The following is a 27,910-nucleotide window of genomic DNA, read 5'->3' on the forward strand; positions in this document are numbered from 1 at the left end:
ACCTAGGCTCCACTCTCGGGCGTTGCTCCTGCAAATCGAATAGTTAGGGCCTTAGAAGTCAACGCCAGGAGCATAAAATACAATAAAGGTGCAAAAGTTTTTCCATCGTATAACAGGAATATCTGCAAACAGTGTGAAAGTAATGGTCATTTCCATGTTCCGGGCAACCAAGTCTTCACTCTAGGGCGTTCTTCCACCAGATCGAATAGTTAGGGCCTAAGAAGTCAACGCCAGAAGAATAAAATACAATATAAGTACAAAAGCTTTTCCATCGTATAACATGAATAATTGCAAACATTGTGAAAGTAATGGTCATTTCTACGTTCCGGCCAACCTAGGCGTCACTCTAGGGCGTTGCTCTACCACATCTAATAGCTACGGCCTTAGAAGTAAACCGCAGATGAATAAAATACAATAAAGGTACCACAGCTTTTCCATCGTATAAAACGAATAATTGCAACCAGTGTGAATGTTATGGTCATTTCTACTTTGCGGGCAACCTAGGCTTCACCCTAGGGCGTTGTTCCACCTGGTCGAACAGTTAGGGCCTAAGAAGTCAACGCCAGAAGCATCAAATACAATATAAATATAACAGTTTTTCCATCGTATAATACGAATAATAGCTACCAGTGTGAAAGTTATGGTCATTTCTACGTTCCGCGCAACCTACGCTTCACCCTAGGGCGTTGTTCCACCAGATGGAATAGTTAGGGCCTAAGAAGTCAACGCCAGAAGCATAAAATACGATATAAATACAACAGCTTTTCCATCGTATAAAACGAATAATTGCAACCAGTGTGGAAGTTATGGTCATTTCTACGTTTCGGGCAACCTAGGCTTCACTCTAGGGCGTTGCTCCACCAGATCGAATAGTTAGGGCCTTGGAAGTCAACGCCAGAAGCATAAAATACAAAATAAATAAAACAGTTTTTCCGTCGTATAAAACGAATAATTGCTGCCAGTGTGAACGTTATGGTCATTTCTACGTTCCGCGCAACCAAGGCTTCACTCTAGGGCGTTTCTCCACCAGATCGAATAGTTAGGTCCTTAGAAGTCAACGCCAGAAGCATGAAATACGATATAAATACAACAGCTTTTCCATCGTATAAAACGAATAATTGCAACCAGTGTGGAAGTTATCGTCATTTCTACGTTCCGTGCAACCTAGGCTTCACTCTAGGGCGTTGCTCGAGCAGATCGAATAGCTAGGGCCTTAGAAGTCAACGCCTGAAGTATAAAATACAATAAAAATACAACAGTCTTTCCATCCTATAACAGGAATAATTGCAACCCGTGTGAAAGTGATGGTCATTTCTACGTTCCAGGCAACCTAGGCTTCACCCTCGGGCGTTGTTCCACCAGATGCAATAGTTAGGGACTGAGAAGTCAACGCCAGAAGCATAAAACGCTATATAAATACAACAGTTTTTCCATGATATAAAACGAATAATTGCAAGCAGGATGAAAGTTATGGTCATTTCTACTTTCCGGGCAACCTAGGCTTCACTCTAGGGCGTTGCTCCACCAGATCGAATAGATAGGGCATTAGAAGTCAACGCCAGAAGCATAAAATACAAAATAAATAAAACAGTTTTTCCATCGTATAAAACGAATAATTGCTACCAGTGTGAAAGTTATGGTCATTTCTACGTTCCGCGCAACCTAGGCTTCACCCTAGGGCGTTGTTCCACCAGATGGAACAGTTAGGGCCTAAGAAGTCAACGCCAGAAGCTAAAATACGATATAAATACAACAGCTTTTCCATCGTATAAAACGAATAATTGCATCCAGTGTGAAAGTTTTGGTCATTTCTACGTTCCGGGCAACCTAGGCTTCACTCTAGGTCGTTGCTCGACCAGATAGAATAGCTAGGGCCGTAGAAGTCAACGCCCGAAGCATAAAATACAAAATAAATAGAACAGTTTTTCCATCGTATAAAACGAATAATTGCTACCAGTGTGAAAGTTATGGTCATTGCTACGTTCTGCGCAACCTAGGCTACACCCAAGGGCGTTGTTCCACCAGGTGGAATAGTTAGGGCCTGAGAAGTCAACGTCAGAAGCATAAAATACGATATAAATACAACAGCTTTTCCATCGTATAAGACGAATAATTGCAACCAGTGTGAATGTAATGGTCATTTCTACGTTCCGGGCAACCTAGGCTTCACTCTAGGGCGTTGCTCCACCAGATCGAATAGTTAGGGCCTTAGAAATCAACGCCAGAAGCATAAAATACAATAAAGATGCAACAGTTTTTCCATCGTAAAACAGGAATAATTGCAACCAGTGTGAAGGTAATGGTCTTTTCTACGTTCCGGGCAACCTATGCTTCACTCTAGGGCGGTGCACCACAAGATCAAATAGTTAGGGCCTAAGAAATCAACGCCAGAAGCATAAAATACAACATAAATACAACAGATTTTCCATCGTATATTGTATATTTGCAAACAGTGTGAAAGTAATGGTCATTTCTACGTACCGGGCAACCTAGGATCCACTCTCGGGCGTTGCTCCTGCAAATCGAATATTTAGGGCCTTAGAAGTCAACGCCAGAAGCATAAAATACAATAAAGGTGCAAAGGTTTTTCCATCGTATAACAGGAATATCTGCAAACAGTGTGAAAGTAATGGTCATTTCCATGTTCCGGGCAACCAAGTCTTCACTCTAGGGCGTTCTTCCACCAGATCGAATAGTTAGGGCCTAAGAAGTCAACGCCAGAAGAATAAAATACAATATAAGTACAAAAGCTTTTCCATCGTATAACATGAATAATTGCAAACATTGTGAAAGTAATGGTCATTTCTACGTTCCGGCCAACCTAGTTGTCACTCTAGGGCGTTGCTCCACCACATCTAATAGCTACGGCCTTAGAAGTCAACCGCAGATGAATAAAATACAATAAAGGTGCCACAGCTTTTCCATCGTATAAAACGAATAATTGCAACCAGTGTGAATGTTATGGTCATTTCTACTTTCCGGGCAACCTAGGCTTCACCCTAGGGCGTTGTTCCACCTGGTCGAACAGTTAGGGCCTAAGAAGTCAACGCCAGAAGCATCAAATACAATATAAATATAACAGTTTTTCCATCGTATATTGTATATTTGCAAACAGTGTGAAAGTAATGGTCATTTCTACGTACCGGGCAACCTAGGCTCCACTCTCGGGCGTTGCTCCTGCAAATCGAATAGTTAGGGCCTTAGAAGTCAACGCCAGAAGCATAAAATACAATAAAGGTGCAAAGGTTTTTCCATCGTATAACAGGAATATCTGCAAACAGTGTGAAAGTAATGGTCATTTCCATGTTCCGGGCAACCAAGTCTTCACTCTAGGGCGTTCTTCCACCAGATCGAATAGTTAGGGCCTAAGAAGTCAACGCCAGAAGAATAAAATACAATATAAGTACAAAAGCTTTTCCATCGTATAACATGAATAATTGCAAACATTGTGAAAGTAATGGTCATTTCTACGTTCCGGCCAACCTAGTTGTCACTCTAGGGCGTTGCTCCACCACATCTAATAGCTACGGCCTTAGAAGTCAACCGCAGATGAATAAAATACAATAAGGGTGCCACAGCTTTTCCATCGTATAAAACGAATAATTGCAACCAGTGTGAATGTTATGGTCATTTCTACTTTCCGGGCAACCTAGGCTTCACCCTAGGGCGTTGTTCCACCTGGTCGAACAGTTAGGGCCTAAGAAGTCAACGCCAGAAGCATCAAATACAATATAAATATAACAGTTTTTCCATCGTATAATACGAATAATAGCTACCAGTGTGAAGGTTATGGTCATTTCTACGTTCCGCGCAACCTACGCTTCACCCTAGGGCGTTGTTCCACCAGATGGAATAGTTAGGGCCTAAGAAGTCAACGCCAGAAGCATAAAATACGATATAAATACAACAGCTTTTCCATCGTATAAAACGAATAATTGCAACCAGTGTGGAAGTTATGGTCATTTCTACGTTCCGGGCAACCTAGGCTTCACTCTAGGGCGTTGCTCGAACAGATAGAATAGCTGGGGCCTTAGAAGTCAACGCCCGAAGCATAAAATACAAAATAAATAGAACAGTTTTTCCATCGTATAAAACGAATAATTGCTACCAGTGTGAAAGTTATGGTCATTGCTACGTTCTGCGCAACCTAGGCTTCACCCAAGGGCGTTGTTCCACCAGATGGAATAGTTAGGGCCTAAGAAGTCACCGCCAGAAGCATAAAACACTATATAAATACAACAGTTTTTCCATCATATAAAACGAATAATTGCAACCAGGATGAAAGTTATGGTCATTTCTACCTTCCGGGCAACCTAGGCTTCACTCTAGGGCGTTGCTCCACCAGATCGAATAGTTGGGTCCTTAGAAGTCAATGCCAGAAGCACAAAATACGATATAAATACAACTGCTTTTCCATCGTATAAAACGAAGAATTGCAACCAGTGTGGAAGTTATGGTCATTTCTACGTTCCGGGCAACCTAGGCTTGACTCTAGGGCGTTGCTCCACCAGATGGAATAGTTAGGGCCTAAGAAGTCAACGCCAGAAGCATAAAATGCGATATAAATACAACAGCTTTTCCATCGTATAAAACGAATAATTGCAACCAGTGTGGAAGTTATGGTCATTTCTACGTTCCAGGCAACCTAGGCTTCACTCTAGGGCGTTGCTCGAACAGATAGAATAGCTGGGGCCTTAGAAGTCAACGCCCGAAGCATAAAATACAAAATAAATAGAACAGTTTTTCCATCGTATAAAACGAATAATTGCTACCAGTGTGAAAGTTATGGTCACTGCTACGTTCTGCGCAACCTAGGCTACACCCAAGGGCGTTGTTCCACCAGATGCAATAGTTAGGGACTAAGAAGTCAACGCCAGAAGCATAAAACACTATATAAATACAACAGTTTTTCCATCATATAAAACGAATAATTGCAAGCAGGATGAAAGTTATGGTCATTTCTACTTTCCGGGCAACCTAGGCTTCACTCTAGGGCGTTGCTCCACCAGATCGAATAGATAGGGCATTAGAAGTCAACGCCAGAAGCATAAAATACAAAATAAATAAAACAGTTTTTCCATCGTATAAAACGAATAATTGCTACCAGTGTGAAAGTTATGGTCATTTCTACGTTCCGCGCAACCTAGGCTTCACCCTAGGGCGTTGTTCCACCAGATGGAATAGTTAGGGCCTAAGAAGTCAACGCCAGAAGCTAAAATACGATATAAATACAACAGCTTTTCCATCGTATAAAACGAATAATTGCATCCAGTGTGAAAGTTTTGGTCATTTCTACGTTCCGGGCAACCTAGGCTTCACTCTAGGTCGTTGCTCGACCAGATAGAATAGCTAGGGCCGTAGAAGTCAACGCCCGAAGCATAAAATACAAAATAAATAGAACAGTTTTTCCATCGTATAAAACGAATAATTGCTACCAGTGTGAAAGTTACGGTCATTGCTACGTTGCGCGCAACCTAGGCTTCACCCAAGGGCGTTGTTCCACCAGATGGAATAGTTAGGGCCTAAGAAGTCACCGCCAGAAGCATAAAACACTATATAAATACAACAGTTTTTCCATCATATAAAACGAATAATTGCAACCAGGATGAAAGTTATGGTCATTTCTACCTTCCGGGCAACCTAGGCTTCACTCTAGGGCGGTGCTCCACCAGATCGAATAGTTGGGTCCTTAGAAGTCAACGCCAGAAGCACAAAATACGATATAAATACAACTGCTTTTCCATCGTATAAAACGGAGAATTGCAACCAGTGTGGAATTTATGGTCATTTCTACGGTCCGGGCAACCTAGGCTTGACTCTAGGGCGGTGCACCACAAGATCAAATAGTTAGGGCCTAAGAAATCAACGCCAGAAGCATAAAATACAACATAAATACAACAGATTTTCCATCGTATATTGTATATTTGCAAACAGTGTGAAAGTAATGGTCATTTCTACGTACCGGGCAACCTAGGCTCCACTCTCGGTCGTTGCTCCTGCAAATCGAATAGTTATGGCCTTAGAAGTCAACGCCAGAAGCATAAAATACAATAAAGGTGCAAAAGTTTTTCCATCGTATAACAGGAATATCTGCAAACTGTGTGAAAGTAATGGTCATTTCCATGTTCCGGGCAACCAAGTCTTCACTCTAGGGCGTTCTTCCACCAGATCGAATAGTTAGGGCCTAAGAAGTCAACGCCAGGAGAATAAAATACAATATAAGTACAAAAGCTTTTCCATCGTATAACATGAATAATTGCAAACATTGTGAAAGTAATGGTCATTTCTACGTTCCGGCCAACCTAGGCGTCACTCTAGGGCGTTGCTCCACCACATCTAATAGCTACGGCCTTAGAAGTCAACCGCAGATGAATAAAATACAATAAAGGTGCCACAGCTTTTCCATCGTATAAAACGAATAATTGCAACCAGTGTGAATGTTATGGTCATTTCTACTTTCCGGGCAACCTCGGCTTCACCCTAGGGCGTTGTTCCACCTGGTCGAGCAGTTAGGGCCTAAGAAGTCAACGCCAGAAGCATCAAATACAATATAAATATAACAGTTTTTCCATCGTATAATACGAATAATAGCTACCAGTGTGAAAGTTATGGTCATTTCTACGTTCCGCGCAACCTACGCTTCACCCTAGGGCGTTGTTCCACCAGATGGAATAGTTAGGGCCTAAGAAGTCAACGCCAGAAGCATAAAATACGATATAAATACAACAGCTTTTCCATCGCATAAAACGAATAATTGCAACCAGTGTGGAAGTTATGGTCATTTCTACGTTCCGGGCAACCTAGGCTTGACTCTAGGGCGTTGATCGAACAGATAGAATAGCTGGGGCCTTAGAAGTCAACGCCCGAAGCATAAAGTACAACATAAATACAACAGATTTTCCACCGTATATAATGTATATTTGCAAACAGTGTGAAAGTAATGGTCATTTCCATGTTCCGGGCCTCCTAGTCTTCACTCTGGGGCGTTGTTCCACCAGATCGAATAGTTAGGGACTAAGAAGTCAACGCCAGAAGAATAAAACACAATATAAGTACAAAAGTTTTTCCATCGTATAAAACGAATAATTGCAAACAGTGTGAAAGATATGGACATTTCTACGTTCCGGGCTACCTAGGCTTCACTCTAGGGCGTTGCTCGACCAGATAGAATAGCTAGGGCCGTAGAAGTCAACGCCCGAAGCATAAAATACAAAATAAATAGAACAGTTTTTCCATCGTATAAAACGAATAATTGCTACCAGTGTGAAAGTGATGGTCATTTCTACGTTCCGAGCAACATAGGCTACACCCTTGGATGTTGCCCCACCAGATGGAATAGCTAGGACCTTAGAAGTCAAAGCCAGAAGCAGAAAATACAATAAAAATGCAACAGTGTTTCTACCGTATAGCATGAATAATTGCAACCACTGTGAAAGTTATGGTCATATCTACGTTCCGGGCAACCTATGCTTGACTCTAGGGCGTTGCTCCACCACATCTATTAGCTACGACCTCAGAAGTCAACGCCAGAAGCATAAAATACAAAATAAGGACAACAGCTTTTCCATCGTATAAAACGAATAATTGCAACCAGTGTGAAAGTTATGGTCTTTTCTACGTTCCGGGCAACCGAGGTTTCACTCTAGGGCGTTGCTCCACCAGATCGAATAGTTAGGGCCTATGAATTCAACGCCTGAAGCATAAAATACAATAAAACTACAACAGTTTTTCCATCGTATAACAGGAATAATTGCAACCAGTGTGAAAGTGATAGTCATTTCTACGTTTCGGGCAACCTAGGCTTCACTGCAGGGCGTTGCTCCGCCAGATCGAATAGTTAGGGCCTGAGAAGTCAGCGCCAGAAGCATAAAATAGAATATAAATGCAACAGTTTTTCCATCGTATAAAACGAATAATAGCAACCAGTTTGAAAGTTAAGGTAATTTCTACGTTCCGGGCAACCTAGGCTTCACTCTAGGGCGTTGCTCCACCAGATCGAATAGTTAGGGCATTGGAAGTCCACGCCCGAAGCATAAAATACAAAATAAAGAGAACAGTTTTTCCATTGTATGAAACGAATAATTGCACCCAGTGTGAAAGTGATAGTCATTTCTACGTTTCGGGCAACCTAGGCTTCACTGTAGGGCGTTGCTCCGCCAGATCGAATAGTTAGGGCCTGAGAAGTCAGCGCCAGAAGCATAAAATAGAATATACATTCAACAGTTTTTCCATCGTATAAAACGCATAATAGCAACCAGTTTGAAAGTTAAGGTAATTTCTACATTCCGGGCAACCTAGGCTTCACTCTAGGGCGTTGCTCCACCAGATCGAATAGTTAGGGCATTGGAAGTCGACGCCCGAAGCATAAAATACAAAATAAAAAGAACAGTTTTTCCATTGTATAAAACGAATAATTGCAACCGGAGTGAAAGTTATGGTCATTTCTACGTTCCGGGCAACCAAGGCTTCACACTAGGGCGTTGCTCGAACAGATAGAATAGCTGGGGCCTTAGAAGTCAACGCCCGAAACATAAAATACAAAATAAATAGAACAGTTTTTCCATCGTATAAAACGAATAATTGCTACCAGTGTGAAAGTTATGGTCATTGCTACGTTCTGCGCAACCTAGGCTACACCCAAGGGCGTTGTTCCACCAGATGGAATAGTTAGGGCCTAAGAAGTCAACGTCAGAAGCATAAAATACGATATAAATACAACAGCTTTTCCATCGTATAAGACGAATAATTGCAACCAGTGTGAATGTAATGGTCATTTCTACGTTCCGGCAACCTAGGCTTCACTCCAGGGCGGTGCACCACCAGATCAAATAGTTAGGGCCTAAGAAGTCAACGCCAGAAGCATAAAATACAACATAAATACAACAGATTTTCCATCGTATATAATGTATATTTGCAAACAGTGTGAAAGTAATGGTCATTTCTACGTACCGGGCAACCTAGGCTTCACTCTAGGGCGTTGCTCCACCACATCTAATAGCTACGGCCTCAGAAGTCAACCGCAGATGAATAAAATACAATAAAGGTTCCACAGCTTTTCCATCGTATAAAACGAATAATTGCAACCAGTGTGAAAGTTATGGTCATTTCTACTTTCCGGGCAACCTAGGCTTCACCCTAGGGCGCTGTTCCACCTGATCGAACAGTTAGGGCCTAAGAAGTCAACGCCAGAAGCATCAAATACAATATAAATATAACAGTTTTTCCATCGTATAATACGAATAATTGCAAACAGTGTGAAGGTAATGGTCATTTCTACGTTCCGAGCAACCTAGGCTTCACTCTAGGGCGTTGCTGCACCAGATCGAATAGTTAGGGCCTTAGAAGTCAGCGCCAGAAGCATAAAATGCAATAAAGATGCAACAGTTTTTCCATCGTATAACAGGAATAATTGCAAACAGTGTGAAGGTAATGGTATGTTCTACGTTCCGGGCAACCTAGGCTTCACGCTAGGGTGTTGCTCCACCAGATGGAATAGCTAGGGTCTTAGAAGTCAACGCCCGAAGCATAAAATATAATATAAATACAACAGCTTTTCCACCGTATAAAATGAATAATTGCAAACAGTGTGAAAGTAATGGTCATTTCTAAGTTCCGGGCAACCTAGGCTTCACCCTAGGGCGTTGTTCCACCAGATCGAATAGTTAGGTCCTTAGAAGTCAACGCCAGATGCATAAAATACGATATAAATACAACAGCTTTTCCATCGTATAAAACGAATAATTGCAACCGGTGTGGAAGTTATGGTCATTTCTACGTTCCGGGCAACCTAGGCTTCACTCTAGGGCGTTGCTCCACCAGATCGAATAGTTAGGGCCTTGGAAGTCAACGCCAGAAGCATAAAATACAAAATAAATAAAACAGTTTTTCCGTCGTATAAAACGAATAATTACTGCCAGTGTGAACGTTATGGTCATTTCTACGTTCCGCGCAACCTAGGCTTCACTCTAGGGCGTTTCTCCACCAGATCGAATAGTTAGGTCCTTAGAAGTCAACGCCAGAAGCATGAAATACGATATAAATACAACAGCTTTTCCATCGTATAAAACGAATAATTGCAACCAGTGTGGAAGTTATGGTCATTTCTACGTTCCGTGCAACCTAGGCTTCACTCTAGGGCGTTGCTCGAGCAGATCGAATAGCTAGGGCCTTAGAAGTCAACGCCTGAAGTATAAAATACAATAAAAATACAACAGTCTTTCCATCCTATAACAGGAATAATTGCAACCCGTGTGAAAGTGATGGTCATTTCTACGTTCCAGGCAACCTAGGCTTCACCCTCGGGCGTTGTTTCACCAGACGCAATAGTTAGGGACTAAGAAGTCAACGCCAGAAGCATAAAACACTATATAAATACAACAGTTTTTCCATCATATAAAACGAATAATTGCAAGCAGGATGAAAGTTATGGTCATTTCTACTTTCCGGGCAACCTAGGCTTCACTCTAGGGCGTTGCTCCACCAGATCGAATAGATAGGGCATTAGAAGTCAACGCCAGAAGCATAAAATACAAAATAAATAAAACAGTTTTTCCATCGTATAAAACGAATAATTGCTACCAGTGTGAAAGTTATGGTCATTTCTACGTTCCGCGCAACCTAGGCTTCACCCTAGGGCGTTGTTCCACCAGATGGAATAGTTAGGGCCTAAGAAGTCAACGCCAGAAGCTAAAATACGATATAAATACAACAGCTTTTCCATCGTATAAAACGAATAATTGCATCCAGTGTGAAAGTTTTGGTCATTTCTACGTTCCGGGCAACCTAGGCTTCACTCTAGGTCGTTGCTCGACCAGATAGAATAGCTAGGGCCGTAGAAGTCAACGCCCGAAGCATAAAATACAAAATAAATAGAACAGTATTTCCATCGTATAAAACGAATAATTGCTACCAGTGTGAAAGTTATGGTCATTGCTACGTTGCGCGCAACCTAGGCTTCACCCAAGGGCGTTGTTCCACCAGATGGAATAGTTAGGGCCTAAGAAGTCAACGCCAGAAGCATAAAATACAATAAAACTACAACAGTTTTTCCATCGTATAAAAGGAATAATTGCAACCAGTGTTAAGGTTATGGTCATTTCTACGTTCCGGGCAACCTAGGCTTCATTCTAGGACGTTGCTCCACTAGATCGAATAGGTAGGGCCTTAGAAGTCAACGCCAGAAGCATAAAATACCATTTAGATACAACAGTTTTTCCATCGTATAAAACGAATAATTGCAACCAGTGTGAAAGTAAAGGCCATTTCTACGTTCCGGGCAACACAGGCTTCACTCTAGGGCGTTGTTCCACCAGATCGAATAGTTAAGGCCTAAGAAGTCAACGCCAGAAGCATAAAATACAATAAAAATGGAACAGTTTTTCCATCATATAGAATGAATAATTGCAATCAGTGTGAAAGTAATGATCATTTCGACGTTTCGGGCATCCTAGATTTAACTCAGGGGCATTGCTCCTCCAGAGCGAATACGTAGGGCCTTGGAAGTCAACGCCAGAAGCATAAAGTACAATAAAAATGCAACAGTTTGTCCATCGTATAACAGGAATAATTGCAACCAGTGTGAAAGTGATAGTCATTTCTACGTTCCGGGCAACCTAGGCTTGACTCTGGGGCGTTGCTCCACCACATCTAATAGCTACGACCTTAGAAGTCAACGCCAGAAGCATAAAATACAATATAAATACAACAGCTTTTCCAACGTAAAGAATGAATAATTGCAAACAGTGAGAAAGTAATGGTCATTTCAACGTTCCGGGCAACCTAGGCTTGACTCTGGGGCGTTGCTTCACCAGATCGAATAGTTAGGGCATTGGAAGTCCACGCCCGAAGCATAAAATATAAAATAAAGAGAACAGTTTTTCCATTGTATAAAACGAATAATTGCAACCGGAGTGAAAGTTATGGTCATTTCTACGTTCCGGGCAACCTAGGCTTCACACTAGGGCGTTGCTCCACTGGATCGTATAGTTAGGGCCTTGGAAGCCAACGCCAGAAGCATAAAATACAATATAAATACAACACCTTTTCCATCGTATTACAGGAATAATTGCAACCAGTGTTAAGGTTATGGTCATTTCTACGTTCCGGGCAACCTAGGCTTCATTCTGGGGCGTTGCTCCACTAGATCGAATAGTTAGGGCCTTAGAAGTCAACGCAAGAAGCATAAAATACTATATAGATACAACAGTTTTTCCATCCTATAAAAGGAATAATTGCAACCAGTGCGAATGTAATGGTCATTTCTACGTTTCGGGCAACATACGCTTCTCTCTTGGACCCTGCCCCCGGGATCGAATAGTTAGGGCCTAAGAAGTCAACGCCAGAAGCATAGAGTATAATAAGAATGCAACAGTTTTTCCATCGTATAGCATGAATAATTGCAACCAGTGTGACAGTAATAATCATTTCATTGTTTCGGCATCCTAGACTTAACTGTGAGGCATTGCTCCACCAGATCGAATACAAAGGGCCTTAGTAGTCAAAGCCAGAAGTATAAAGTACAGAACAAACCAACAGTTTGTCCATCGTATAACAGGAATATTGCAAACACTGTGAAAGTAATGGTCATTTCTACGTTCCGGGCAGCCTAGGATTCACGCTAGGGCGTTGCTCCACCACATCGAATAGCTACGACCTTAGAAGTCAACGACTGAGGCATAAAATACAAAATAAGGACAACAGCTTTTCCATCGTATAGAACGAATAATTGCAACCAGTGTGAAAGTTATGGTCTTTTCTACGGTCCGGGCAACCGAGGCTTCACTCTAGGGCGTTGGACCCCCAGATCGAATAGCTAGGGCCTAAGATGTCAACGCCAGAAGTATAAAACACACAATAAATACAACAGCTTTTAAATCGTATAGATCGAATAATTGCAACCAGTGTGAAAGTTATGGTCATTTCTACATGCCAGGCAACCTAGGCTTCACTCTAGGGCGTTCATCCACCAGATCGAATAGTTAGGGCCTAAGAAGTCAACGCCAGAAGCATAAAATACAAAATAAATACAACAGTTTTTCCACCGTATAAAACGGATAATTGAAACTGGTTTGAAGGTTAGGGTCATTTCTACGTTCCGGGCAACCTAGGCTTCACTCAAGGGCGTTGCTCCTCCAGAGCGAATAGCCAGGGCCTTAGAAGTCTATGCCCGGAGCATAAAATACAATATAAATACAACAGCTTTTCCATTGTATAAAACGAATAATTGCAACCAGTGTGAAAGTTATGGTCATTTCTACGTTCCGGGCGACATATGCTTGACTCTTGGACGTTGCCCCACCAGATAGAATAGTTTGGGCCTTAGAAGTCAACGCTCGAATCATAAAATACAAAATAAATAGAACTGTTTTTCCATTGTATAAAACGAATAACTGCACCAGTATGAAAGTTATGGTCATTTCTACGTTCCCGGCAACATAGGCTTCACTCTATGGCGTTGCTCCACCAGATCGAATGGCTACGGACTTAGAAGTCAACTCCAGGAGCATAAAATACGAAATAAATACAACAGTTTTTCTATCGTATAAAACGAATAATTGCAACCGGTGTGAAAGTTATGGTCATTTCTACGTTCCGGGCAACCTAGGCTACACTCTATGGCGTTTCTCCACCAGACCGAATAGTTAGGGCCTAAGAAGTCAACTCCAGAGGCATAAAACACTATAAAAATAAAAGAGTTTTTCCATCGTATAAGACGAATATTTGCAACCGGTGTGAAAGTTATGGTCATTTCTATGTTCCGGGCAAACCTAGGCTTCACTCTAGGGCGTTGCTCCACCAGATCGAATAGTTAGGGCCTAAGAAGTCAACGCCAGAGGCATAAAATACAATAAATATACAACAGCTTTTCCATCGTGTAACAGGAATAATTGCAACCAGTGTGAAAGATATGGCCATTTCTACGTTCCGGGCAACCTAGGCTCCACCCTAGGGCGTTGCTCCACCACATCGAATAGCTACGGCCTTAGAAGTCAACGCCAGAAGCATAACTTACAATAAAATACAACAGTTCTTCCCTCGTATAGAATGAATAATTGCAACCGGTGTGAAAGTTATGGTCATTTCTACGTTCCGGGCAACCTAGGCTACACTCTATGGCGTTTCTCCACCAGACCGACTAGTTAGGGCCTAAGAAGTCAACTCCAGAGGCATAAAACACAATAAAAATAAAACAGTTTTTCCATCGTATAAGACGAATATTTGCAACCGGTGTGAAGGTTATGGTCATTTCTATGTTCCGGGCAAACCTAGGCTTCACTCTAGTGCGTTGCTCCACCAGATCGAATAGTTAGGGCCTAAGAAGTCAACGCCAGAGGCATAAAATACAATAAAGATACAACAGTTTTTCCATCGTGTAACAGGAATAATTGCAACCAGTGTGAAGGATATGGTCATTTCTATGTTCCGGGCAAACCTAGGCTTCACTCTAGGGCGTTGCTCCACCAGATCGAATAGTTAGGGCCTAAGAAGTCAACGCCAGAGGCATAAAATACAATAAATATACAACAGCTTTTCCATCGTGTAACAGGAATAATTGCAACCAGTGTGAAAGATATGGCCACATCTACGTTCCGGGCAACCTAGGCTCCACCCTAGGGCGTTGCTCCACTACATCGAATAGCTACGGCCTTAGAAGTCAACGCCAGAAGCATAACTTACAATAAAATACAACAGTTCTTCCCTCGTATAGAATGAATAATTGCAAACAGTGTGAAAGTAATGGTCATTTCTATGTTGCGGGCAACCTAGACTTGACTCTAGGGCGTTGCTCCACCAGATGGAATAGGTAGGGCCATAGAAGTCAACGCCCGAAGCCTAAAATACAGTAAAGATACAACAGTTTTTCCATCGTGTAACAGGAATAATTGCAGCCAGTGTGAAAGTCATGGTCATTTCTACGTTCCGGGCAACCTAGGCTTCACTCTAGGGCGTTGTTACACCAGATCGAAAAGTTAGGGCCTAAGAAGTCAACTCCAGAGGCATAAAACACAATATAAATACAACAGTTTTTCCATCGTATAAAATGAATAACTGCAACCAGTGTGATGGTAATGGTCATTTCTACATTTTGGGCAACCTGGGCTTCACTCTAGGGCGTTACTCAACCAGATCGAATAGTTAGGGCCTAAGAAGTCAACCCCAGAAGCATAAAACATAATATAAATACAACAGTTTTTCCATCGTATAGAACGAATAATTGCAACCAGTGTGAAAGTTATTGTCATTTCTACATGCCGGGCAACCTAGGCTTCACTCTAGGGCATTGTTCCACCAGATCGAATAGTTAGGGCCTAAGAAGTCAACGCCTGAAGCATAAAATACAATAAAAATCCAACAGCTTTTCCATCGTATAATAGAAACAATTGCAACCAGTGTGAAAGTGATAGTCATTTCTATGATCCGGGCAACGTCTGCCTCACTCTAGGGAGTTGTTCCACCAGATCGAATAGTTAGGGCATAGGAAGTCAAGGCCAGAAGCACCAAATACAAAATAAATAAAACAGCTATTCCATCGCAAAAAACAAATAATTGAAACCGGTGTGAAGGACATGGTCATTTCTACGTTCCGGGCAACCTAGGCTCCACTCTAGGGCGTATTCAACCACATCGAATAGCTACGGTCTTAGAAGTCAACGCCAGAAGCATAAAATACAGTAAAATACAGCAGCTCTTCACTCGTATAGAATGAATAACTGCAACCGCAGTGAAAGTTATGGTCATTTCTAAGTTCCGGGCAACCTAGGCTACACTCTATGGCGTTGCTCCACCAGATCGAATAGTTAGGGCCTAAGAAGTCAACCCCAGAAGCATAAAATAGAGTATAAATACAACAGTCTTTTCATTGCGTAACAGGAATAATTGCAACCAGTGCGCAGGTAATGGTCATTACTACGTTCCGGGCAACCTAGTCTTCACTCTAGGGCGTTGCTCCACCAGATCGAATAGTCAGGGCCTTAGAAGTCAACGCCAGAAGTATAAAATACAATATAAATACAGCAGTTTTTCCATTGTATATCCTGAATTATTGCAAACATTGTGAAGGTAATGGTCATTTCTATGTTGCGGGCAAATTAGACTTGACTCTAGGGCGTTGCTCCACCAGATGGAATCGGTAGGGCCATAGAAGTCAACGCCCGAAGCCTAAAATACAATATAAATACAACAGCTTTCCATCGTATTAGATGAATGTTAGCAAATATTGTGAATGTAACGGTCATTTCTATGTTCCGGGCAACCTAGGCCTCACTCTAGGGCGTTCCTCCACCAGATCGTATAGCTAGGGACTTAGAAGTCAACGCCAGAAGCATAAAATACAATATAAATACAACAGCTTTTCCACTGTATAAAACGAATAATTGCAACCAGTATGAAAGCTATGGTCATTTCTACGTTCCGGGCAACCTAGGCTACACTCTATGGCGTTGCTCCACCAGATCGAATAGCTACGGCCTTAGAAGTCAACGCCAGAGGCATAAAATACAATAATATACAACACTTCTTCCCTCGTATAGAATGAATAATTGTAAACAGTGTGAAAGTAATGGTCATTTCTATGTTGCGGGCAACCTAGACTTGACTCTAGGGCGTTGCTCCACCAGATGGAATAGGTAGGGACATAGAAGTCAACGCCCGAAGCCTAAAATACAGTAAAGATACAACAGTTTTTCCATCGTGGAACAGGAATAATTGCAGCCAGTGTGAAAGTCATGCTCATTTCTACGTTCCGGGCAACCTAGGCTTCACTCTAGGGCGTTGCTCCACCACATCGAATAGCTACGGCCTTAGAAGTCAACGCCAGAAGCATAACTTACAATAAAATACAACAGTTCTTCCCTCGTATAGAATGAATAATTGCAACCGGTGTGAAAGTTATGGTCATTTCTACGTTCCGGGCAACCTAGGCTACACTCTATGGCGTTTCTCCACCAGACCGAATAGTTAGGGCCTAAGAAGTCAACTCCAGAGGCATAAAACACAATAAAAATAAAAGAGTTTTTCCATCGTATAAGACGAATATTTGCAACCGGTGTGAAAGTTATGGTCATTTCTATGTTCCGGGCAAACCTAGGCTTCACTCTAGGGCGTTGCTCCACCAGATCGAATAGTTAGGGCCTAAGAAGTCAACGCCAGAGGCATAAAATACAATAAAAATACAACAGTTTTTCCATCGTGTAACAGGAATAATTGCAACCAGTGTGAGGGATATGGTCATTTCTATGTTCCGGGCAAACCTAGGCTTCACTCTAGGGCGTTGCTCCACCAGATCGAATAGTTAGGGCCTAAGAAGTCAACGCCAGAGGCATAAAATACAATAAATATACAACAGCTTTTCCATCGTGTAACAGGAGTAATTGCAACCAGTGTGAAAGATATGGCCATTTCTACGTTCCGGGCAACCTAGGCTCCACCGTAGGGCGTTGCTCCGCCAGATCGAATAGTTAGGGCCTGAGAAGTCAGCGCCAGAAGCATAAAATAGAATATAAATGAACAGTTTTTCCATCGTATAAAACGAATAATAGCAACCAGTTTGAAAGTTAAGGTAATTTCTACGTTCCGGGCAACCTAGGCTTCACTCTAGGGCGTTGCTCCACCAGATCGAATAGTTAGGGCCTAAGAAGTCAACGCCAGAAGCATAAAATACAATAAAAATGGGACAGTTTTTCCATCATATATAATGAATAATTGCAATCAGTGTAAAAGTAATGATCATTTCGACGTTTCGGGCATCCTAGATTTAACTCTGAGGCATTGCTCCACCAGATCGAATACGTAGGGCCTTGGAAGTCAACGCCAGAAGCATAAAGTACAATAAAAATGCAACAGTTTGTAAATCGTATAAAAGGAATAATTGCAACCAGTGTGAAAGTGATAGTCATTTCTACGTTTCGGGCAACCTAGGCTTCACTCTAGGGCGTTGCTCCACCAGATGGAATAGGTAGGGCCATAGATGTCAACGCCCGAAACCTAAAATACAGTAAAGATACAACAGTTTTTCCATCGTGTAACAGGAATAATTGCAGCCAGTGTGAAAGTCATGGTCATTTCTACGTTCCGGGCAACCTAGGCTTCACTCTAGGCCGTTGTTACACCAGATCGAAAAGTTAGGGCCTAAGAAGTCAACTCCAGAGGCATAAAACACAATATAAATACAACAGTCTTTCCATCGTAAAAAACAAATAATAGTAACCGGTGTGAAAGAGATGGTCATTTCTACCTTCCGGGCAACCTAGCCTACACTCTAGGGCGTTGTTCCACCAGATCGAATAGTTAGGGCCTAAGAAGTCAACGCCAGAAGCACCAAATACAAAATAAATAAAACAGCTATTCCATCGCAAAAAACAAATAATTGAAACCGGTGTGAAGGACATGGTCATTTCTACGTTCCGGGCAACCTAGGCTCCACTCTAGGGCGTATTCAACCACATCGAATAGCTACGGTCTTAGAAGTCAACGCCAGAAGCATAAAATACAGTAAAATACAGCAGCTCTTCACTCGTATAGAATGAATAACTGCAACCGCAGTGAAAGTTATGGTCATTTCTAAGTTCCGGGCAACCTAGGCTACACTCTATGGCGTTGCTCCACCAGATCGAATAGTTAGGGCCTAAGAAGTCAACGCCAGAAGCATAAAACTCTATATAAATGCAACAGCTCTTCCATTGTATAACCTGAATAATTGAAACCGGTGTGAAAGTTATGGTCATTTCTATGTTCCGGGCAAACCTAGGCTTCACTCTAGGGCGCTGCTCCACCAGATCGAATAGCTAGGGACTTAGAAGTCAACGCCAGAAGCATAAAATAGAGTATAAATACAACAGTCTTTTCATCGCGTAACAGGAATAATTGCAACCAGTGTGCAGGTAATGGTCATTACTACGTTCCGGGCAACCTAGGCTTCACTCTAGGGCGCTGCTCCACCAGATCGGATAGCTAGGGACTTAGAAGTCAACCCCAGAAGCATAAAATAGAGTATAAATACAACAGTCTTTTCATCGCGTAACAGGAATAATTGCAACCAGTGTGCAGGTAATGGTCATTACTACGTTCCGGGCAACCTAGTCTTCACTCTAGGGCGTTGCTCCACCAGATCGAATACTCAGGGCCTTAGAAGTCAACGCCAGAAGTATAAAATACAATATAAATACAGCAGTTTTTCCATTGTATATCCTGAATTATTGCAAACATTGTGAAAGTAATGGTCATTTCTATGTTGCGGGCAAATTAGACTTGACTCTAGGGCGTTGCTCCACCAGATGGAATCGGTAGGGCCATAGAAGTCAACGCCCGAAGCCTAAAATACAATATAAATACAACAGCTTTCCATCGTATTAGATGAATGTTAGCAAATATTGTGAATGTAACGGTCATTTCTATGTTCCGGGCAACCTAGGCCTCACTCTAGGCCGTTCCTCCACCAGATCGTATAGCTAGGGACTTAGAAGTCAACGCCAGAAGCATAAAATACAATATAAATACAACAGCTTTTCCACTGTATAAAACGAATAATTGCAACCAGTGTGAAAGCTATGGTCATTTCTACGTTCCGGGCAACCTAGGCTACACTCTATGGCGTTGCTCCACCAGATCGAATAGTTAGGGCCTATGAAGTCAACTCCAGAGGCACAAAACACAATATAAATAAAACAGTTTTTCCATCGTATGAAACGAATATTTGCAACCTGTGTAAAGGATATGGTCATTTCTACGTTCCGGGCAACCTAGGCTTCGCTCTAGGGCGTTGCTCCACCACATCGAATAGGTATGGCCTTAGAAGACAACGCCGGAAGCATAAAATACGAAATAAAAAGGACAGTTTTTCCATTGTATAAAACGAATAATTGCAACCAGTGTGAAAGTTATGGTCATTTCTATGTTCCGGGCAAACCTAGGCTTCACTCTAGGGCGTTGCTCCACCACATCGAATAGCTACGGCCTTAGAAGTCAACGCCAGAGGCATAAAATACAATAAAATACAACACTTCTTCCCTCGTATAGAATGAATAATTGTAAACAGTGTGAAAGTAATGGTCATTTCTATGTTGCGGGCAACCTAGACTTGACTCTAGGGCGTTGCTCCACCAGATGGAATAGGTAGGGACATAGAAGTCAACGCCCGAAGCCTAAAATACAGTAAAGATACAACAGTTTTTCCATCGTGTAACAGGAATAATTGCAGCCAGTGTGAAAGTCATGCTCATTTCTACGTTCCGGGCAACCTAGGCTTCACTCTAGGGCGTTGCTCCACCACATCGAATAGCTACGGCCTTAGAAGTCAACGCCAGAAGCATAACTTACAATAAAATACAACAGTTCTTCCCTCGTATAGAATGAATAATTGCAACCGGTGTGAAAGTTATGGTCATTTCTACGTTCCGGGCAACCTAGGCTACACTCTATGGCGTTTCTCCACCAGACCGAATAGTTAGGGCCTAAGAAGTCAACTCCAGAGGCATAAAACACAATAAAAATAAAAGAGTTTTTCCATCGTATAAGACGAATATTTGCAACCGGTGTGAAAGTTATGGTCATTTCTATGTTCCGGGCAAACCTAGGCTTCACTCTAGGGCGTTGCTCCACCAGATCGAATAGTTAGGGCCTAAGAAGTCAACGCCAGAGGCATAAAATACAATAAAAATACAACAGTTTTTCCATCGTGTAACAGGAATAATTGCAACCAGTGTGAGGGATATGGTCATTTCTATGTTCCGGGCAAACCTAGGCTTCACTCTAGGGCGTTGCTCCACCAGATCGAATAGTTAGGGCCTAAGAAGTCAACGCCAGAGGCATAAAATACAATAAATATACAACAGCTTTTCCATCGTGTAACAGGAGTAATTGCAACCAGTGTGAAAGATATGGCCATTTCTACGTTCCGGGCAACCTAGGCTCCACCGTAGGGCGTTGCTCCGCCAGATCGAATAGTTAGGGCCTGAGAAGTCACCGCCAGAAGCATAAAATAGAATATAAATGAACAGTTTTTCCATCGTATAAAACGAATAATAGCAACCAGTTTGAAAGTTAAGGTAATTTCTACGTTCCGGGCAACCTAGGCTTCACTCTAGGGCGTTGCTCCACCAGATCGAATAGTTAGGGCCTAAGAAGTCAACGCCAGAAGCATAAAATACAATAAAAATGGGACAGTTTTTCCATCATATATAATGAATAATTGCAATCAGTGTGAAAGTAATGATCATTTCGACGTTTCGGGCATCCTAGATTTAACTCTGAGGCATTGCTCCACCAGATCGAATACGTAGGGCCTTGGAAGTCAACGCCAGAAGCATAAAGTACAATAAAAATGCAACAGTTTGTAAATCGTATAAAAGGAATAATTGCAACCAGTGTGAAAGTGATAGTCATTTCTACGTTTCGGGCAACCTAGGCTTCACTCTAGGGCGTTGCTCCGCCAGACCGAATAGCTAGGACCTTAGAAGTCAAAGCCAGAAGCAGAAAATACAATAAAAATGCAACAGTATTTCTACCGTATAGCATGAATAATTGCAACCACTGTGAAAGTTATGGTCATATCTACGTTCCGGGCAACCTAGGCTTCACTGTAGGGCGTTGCTCCGCCAGATCGAATGGTTAGGGCCTGAGAAGTCAGCGCCAGAAGCATAAAATAGAATATAAATGCAACAGTTTTTCCATCGTATAAAACGAATAATAGCAACCAGTTTGAAAGTTAAGGTAATTTCTACGTTCCTGGCAACCTAGGCTTCACTCTAGGGCGTTGCTCCACCAGATCGAATAGTTAGGGCATTGGAAGTCGACGCCCGAAGCATAAAATACAAAATAAAAAGAACAGCTTTTCCATTGTATAAAACGAATAATTGCAACCGGAGTGAAAGTTATGGTCATTTCTACGTTCCGGGCAACCTATGCTTCACACTAGGGCGTTGCTCCACTGGATCGAATAGTTAGGGCCTTGGAAGCCAACGCCAGAAGCATAAAATACAAAATAAGGACAACAGCTTTTCCATCGTATAAAACGAATAATTGCAACCAGTGCGAATGTAATGGTCATTTCTACGTTTCGGGCAACATACGCTTCACTCTTGGACGCTGCCCCCGGGATCGAATAGTTAGGGCCTAAGAATTCAACGCCAGAAGCATAGAGTACAATAAAAATGCAACAGTTTTTCCATCGTATAGCATGAATAATTGCAACCAGTGTGACAGTAATAGTCATTTCATCGTTTCGGCATCCTAGACTTAACTGTGAGGCATTGCTCCACCAGATCGAATACAAAGGGCCTTAGTAGTCAAAGCCAGAATTATAAAGTACAGAACAATCCGACAGTTTGTCCATCGTGTAACAGGAATAATTGCAACCAGTGTTTAAGTAATGGCCATTTCTACGTTCCGGGCAACCTAGGCTCCACCCTAGGGCGTTGCTTCACCACATCGAATAGCTACGGCCTTAGAAGTCAACGCCAGAAGCATAAATTACAATAAAATACAACAGTTCTTCCCTCGTATAGAATGAATAATTGCAAACAGTGTGAAAGTAATGGTCATTTCTATGTTGCGGGCAACCTAGACTTAACTCTAGGGCGTTGCTCCACCAGATGGAATAGGTAGGGCCATAGATGTCAACGCCCGAAGCCTAAAATACAGTAAAGATACAACAGTTTTTCCATCGTGTAACAGGAATAATTGCAGCCAGTGTGAAAGTCATGGTCATTTCTACGTTCCGGGCAACCTAGGCTTCACTCTAGGCCGTTGTTACACCAGATCGAAAAGTTAGGGCCTAAGAAGTCAACTCCAGAGGCATAAAACACAATATAAATACAACAGTCTTTCCATCGTAAAAAACAAATAATAGTAACCGGTGTGAAAGAGATGGTCATTTCTACCTTCGGGGCAACCTAGCCTACACTCTAGGGCGTTGTTCCACCAGATCGAATAGTTAGGGCCTAAGAAGTCAACGCCAGAAGCATAAAATACAAAATAAATACAACAGTTTTTCTATCGTATAAAACGAATAATTGCAACCGGTGTGAAAGTTATGGTCATTTCTACGTTCCGGGCAACCTAGGCTACACTCTATGGCGTTTCTCCACCAGACCGAATAGTTCGGGCCTAAGAAGTCAACTCCAGAGGCATAAAACACAATAAAAATAAAACAGTTTTTCCATCGTATAAGACGAATACTTGCAACCGGTGTGAAAGTTATGGTCATTTCTATGTTCCGGGCAAACCTAAGCTTCACTCTAGGGCATTGCTCCACCAGATCGAATAGTTAGGGCCTAAGAAGTCAACGCCAGAGGCATAAAATACAATAAAAATACAACAGTTTTTCCATCGTGTAACAGGAATAATTGCAACCAGTGTGAAGGATATGGTCATTTCAATGTTCCGGGCAAACCTAGGCTTCACTCTAGGGCGTTGCTCCACCAGATCGAATAGTTAGGGCCTAAGAAGTCAACGCCAGAGGCATAAAATACAATAAATATACAACAGCTTTTCCATCGTGTAACAGGAATAATTGCAACCAGTGTGAAAGATATGGCCATTTCTACGTTCCGGGCAACCTAGGCTCCACCCTAGGGCGTTGCTCCACCACATCGAATAGCTACGGCCTTAGAAGTCAACGCCAGAAGCATAAATTACAATAAAATACAACAGTTCTTCCCTCGTATAGAATGAATAATTGCAAACAGTGTTAAGGTTATGGTCATTTCTACGTTCAGGGCAACCTAGGCTTCATTCTAGGGCGTTGCTCCACTAGATCGAATAGTTAGAGCCTTAGAAGTCAACGCCAGAAGCATAAAATACCATTTAGATACAACAGTTTTTCCATCGTATAAAACGAATAATTGCAACCAGTGTGAAAGTAAAGGCCATTTCTACGTTCCGGGCAACACAGGCTTTACTCTAGGGCGTTGTTCCACCAGATCGAATAGTTAGGGCCTAAGAAGTCAACGCCAGAAGCATAAAATACAATAAAAATGGAACAGTTTTTCCATCGTATAGAATGAATAATTGCAATCAGTGTGAAAGTAATGATCATTTCGACGTTTCGGGCATCCTAGATTTAACTCTGAGGCATTGCTCCACCAGATCGAATACGTAGGGCCTTGGAAGTCAACGCCAGAAGCATAAAGTACAATAAAAATGCAACAGTTTGTCCATCGTATAACAGGAATAATTGCAACCAGTGTGAAAGCGACAGTCATTTATACGTTTCGGGCAACCTAGGCTTCACTGTAGGGCGTTGCTCCGCCAGATCGAATGGTTAGGGCCTGAGAAGTCAGCGCCAGAAGCATAAAATAGAATATAAATGCAACAGTTTTTCCATCGTATAAAACGAATAATAGCAACCAGTTTGAAAGTTAAGGTAATTTCTACGTTCCGGGCAACCTAGGCTTCACTCTAGGGCGTTGCTCCACCAGATCGAATAGTTAGGGCCTAAGAAGTCAACGCCAGAAGCATAAAACACAATAAAAATGGGACAGTTTTTCCATCATATATAATGAATAATTGCAATCAGTGTGAAAGTAATGATCATTTCGACGTTTCGGGCATCCTAGATTTAACTCTGAGGCATTGCTCCACCAGATCGAATACGTAGGGCCTTGGAAGTCAACGCCAGAAGCATAAAGTACAATAAAAATGCAACAGTTTGTAAATCGTATAAAAGGAATAATTGCAACCAGTGTGAAAGTGATAGTCATTTCTACGTTTCGTGCAACCTAGGCTTCACTCTAGGGCGTTGCTCCACCACATCTAATAGCTACGACCTTAGAAGTCAACGCCAGAAGCATAAAATACAATATAAATACAACAGCTTTTCCAACGTAAAGAATGAATAATTGCAAACAGTGAGAAAGTAATGGTCATTTCAACGTTCCGGGCAACCTAGGCTTCACTCTAGGGCGTTGCTCCACCAGATCGAATAGTTAGGGCATTGGAAGTCCACGCCCGAAGCATAAAATACAAAATAAAGAGAACAGTTTTTCCGTTGTATAAAACGAATAATTGCAACCGGAGTGAAAGTTATGTTCATTTCTACGTTCCGGGCAACCTAGGCTTCATTCTAGGGCGTTGCTCCACTAGATCGAATAGTTAGAGCCTTAGAAGTCAACGCCAGAAGCATAAAATACCATTTAGATACAACAGTTTTTCCATCGTATAAAACGAATAATTGCAACCAGTGTGAAAGTAAAGGCCATTTCTACGTTCCGGGCAACACAGGCTTCACTCTAAAGCGTCGTTCCACCAGATCGAATAGTTAGGGCCTAAGAAGTCAACGCCAGAAGCATAAAATACAATAAAAATGGAACAGTTTTTCCATCATATAGAATGAATAATTGCAATCAGTGTGAAAGTAATGATCATTTCGACGTTTCGGGCATCCTAGATTTAACTCTGAGGCATTGCTCCACCAGATCGAATACGTAGGGCCTTGGAAGTCAACGCCAGAAGCATAAAGTACAATAAAAATGCAACAGTTTGTCCATCGTATAACAGGAATAATTGCAACCAGTGTGAAAGCGATAGACATTTCTACGTTTCGGGCAACCTAGGCTTCACTGTAGGGCGTTGCTCCGCCAGATCGAATGGTTAGGGCCTGAGAAGTCAGCGCCAGAAGCATAAAATAGAATATAAATGCAACAGTTTTTCCATCGTATAAAACGAATAATAGCAACCAGTTTGAAAGTTAAGGTAATTTCTACGTTCCGGGCAACCTAGGCTTCACTCTAGGGCGTTGCTCCACTGGATCGAATAGTTAGGGCCTTGGAAGCCAACGCCAGAAGCATAAAATACAAAATAAGGACAACAGCTTTTCCATCGTATAAAACGAATAATTGCAACCAGTGCGAATGTAATGGTCATTTCTACGTTTCGGGCAACATACGCTTCACTCTTGGACGCTGCCCGCGGGATCGAATAGTTAGGGCCTAAGAATTCAACGCCAGAAGCATAGAGTACAATAAAAATGCAACAGTTTTTCCATCGTATAGCATGAATAATTGCAACCAGTGTGACAGTAATAGTCATTTCATCGTTTCGGCATCCTAGACTTAACTGTGAGGCATTGCTCCACCAGATCGAATACAAAGGGCCTTAGTAGTCAAAGCCAGAAGTATAAAGTACAGAACAATCCGACAGTTTGTCCATCGTGTAACAGGAATAATTGCAACCAGTGTGAAAGATATGGCCATTTCTACGTTCCGGGCAACCTAGGCTCCACCCTAGGGCGTTGCTTCACCACATCGAATAGCTACGGCCTTAGAAGTCAACGCCAGAAGCATAAATTACAATAAAATACAACAGTTCTTCCCTCGTATAGAATGAATAATTGCAAACAGTGTGAAAGTAATGGTCATTTCTATGTTGCGGGCAACCTAGACTTAACTCTAGGGCGTTGCTCCACCAGATGGAATAGGTAGGGCCATAGATGTCAACGCCCGAAGCCTAAAATACAGTAAAGATACAACAGTTTTTCCATCGTGTAACAGGAATAATTGCAGCCAGTGTGAAAGTCATGGTCATTTCTACCTTCCGGGCAACCTAGCCTACACTCTAGGGCGTTGTTCCACCAGATCGAATAGTTAGGGCCTAAGAAGTCAACGCCAGAAGCATAAAATACAAAATAAATGCAACAGTTTTTCCATCGTATAAAACGGATAATTGAAACTGGTTTGAAAGTTAGGGTCATTTCTACGTTCCGGGCAACCTAGGCTTCACTCAAGGGCGTTGCTCCTCCAGATCGAATAGCCAGGGCCTTACAAGTCTATGCCCGGAGCATAAAATACAATATAAATACAACAGCTTTTCCATTGTATAAAACGAATAATTGCAACCAGGGTGAAAGTTATGGTCATTTCTACGTTCCGGGCGACATAGGATTGACTCTTGGACGTTGCGCCACCAGATAGAATAGTTTGGGCCTTAGAAGTCAACGCTCGAATCAAAAAATACAAAATAAATAGAACTGCTTTTTCCATTGTATAAAACGAATAACTGCACCAGTATGAAAGTTATGGTCATTTCTACGTTCCCGGCAACATAGGCTTCACTCTAGGGCGTTGCTCCACCAGATCGAATGGCTACGGACTTAGAAGTCAACTCCAGGAGCATAAAATACAAAATAAATACAACAGTTTTTCTATCGTATAAAACGAATAATTGCAACCGGTGTGAAAGTTATGGTCATTTCTACGTTCCGGGCAACCTAGGCTACACTCTATGGCGTTTCTCCACCAGACCGAATAGTTCGGGCCTAAGAAGTCAACTCCAGAGGCATAAAACACAATAAAAATACAACAGTTTTTCCATCGTGTAACAGGAATAATTGCAACCAGTGTTAAGGATATGGTCATTTCAATGTTCCGGGCAAACCTAGGCTTCACTCTAGGACGTTGCTCCACCAGATCGAATAGTTAGGGCCTAAGAAGTCAACGCCAGAGGCATAAAATACAATAAATATACAACAGCTTTTCCATCGTGTAACAGGAATAATTGCAACCAGTGTGAAAGATATGGCCATTTCTACGTTCCGGGCAACCTAGGCTCCACCCTAGGGCGTTGCTCCACCACATCGAATAGCTACGGCCTTAGAAGTCAACGCCAGAAGCATAAATTACAATAAAATACAACAGTTCTTCCCTCGTATAGAATGAATAATTGTAGACAGTGTGAAAGTAATGGTCATTTCTATGTTGCGGGCAACCTAGACTTAACTCTAGGGCGTTGCTCTACCAGATGGAATAGGTAGGGCCATAGATGTCAACGCCCGAAGCCTAAAATACAGTAAGGATACAACAGTTTTTCCATCGTGTAACAGGAATAATTGCAGCCAGTGTGAAAGTCATGGTCATTTCTACGTTCCGGGCAACCTAGGCTTCACTCTAGGCCGTTGTTACACCAGATCGAAAAGCTAGGG

The sequence above is a fragment of the Calliopsis andreniformis genome, unplaced genomic scaffold (genome assembly GCF_051401765.1).
Source record: "Calliopsis andreniformis isolate RMS-2024a unplaced genomic scaffold, iyCalAndr_principal scaffold0008, whole genome shotgun sequence".
Classification (NCBI taxonomy): Eukaryota; Metazoa; Arthropoda; class Insecta; order Hymenoptera; family Andrenidae; genus Calliopsis; species Calliopsis andreniformis.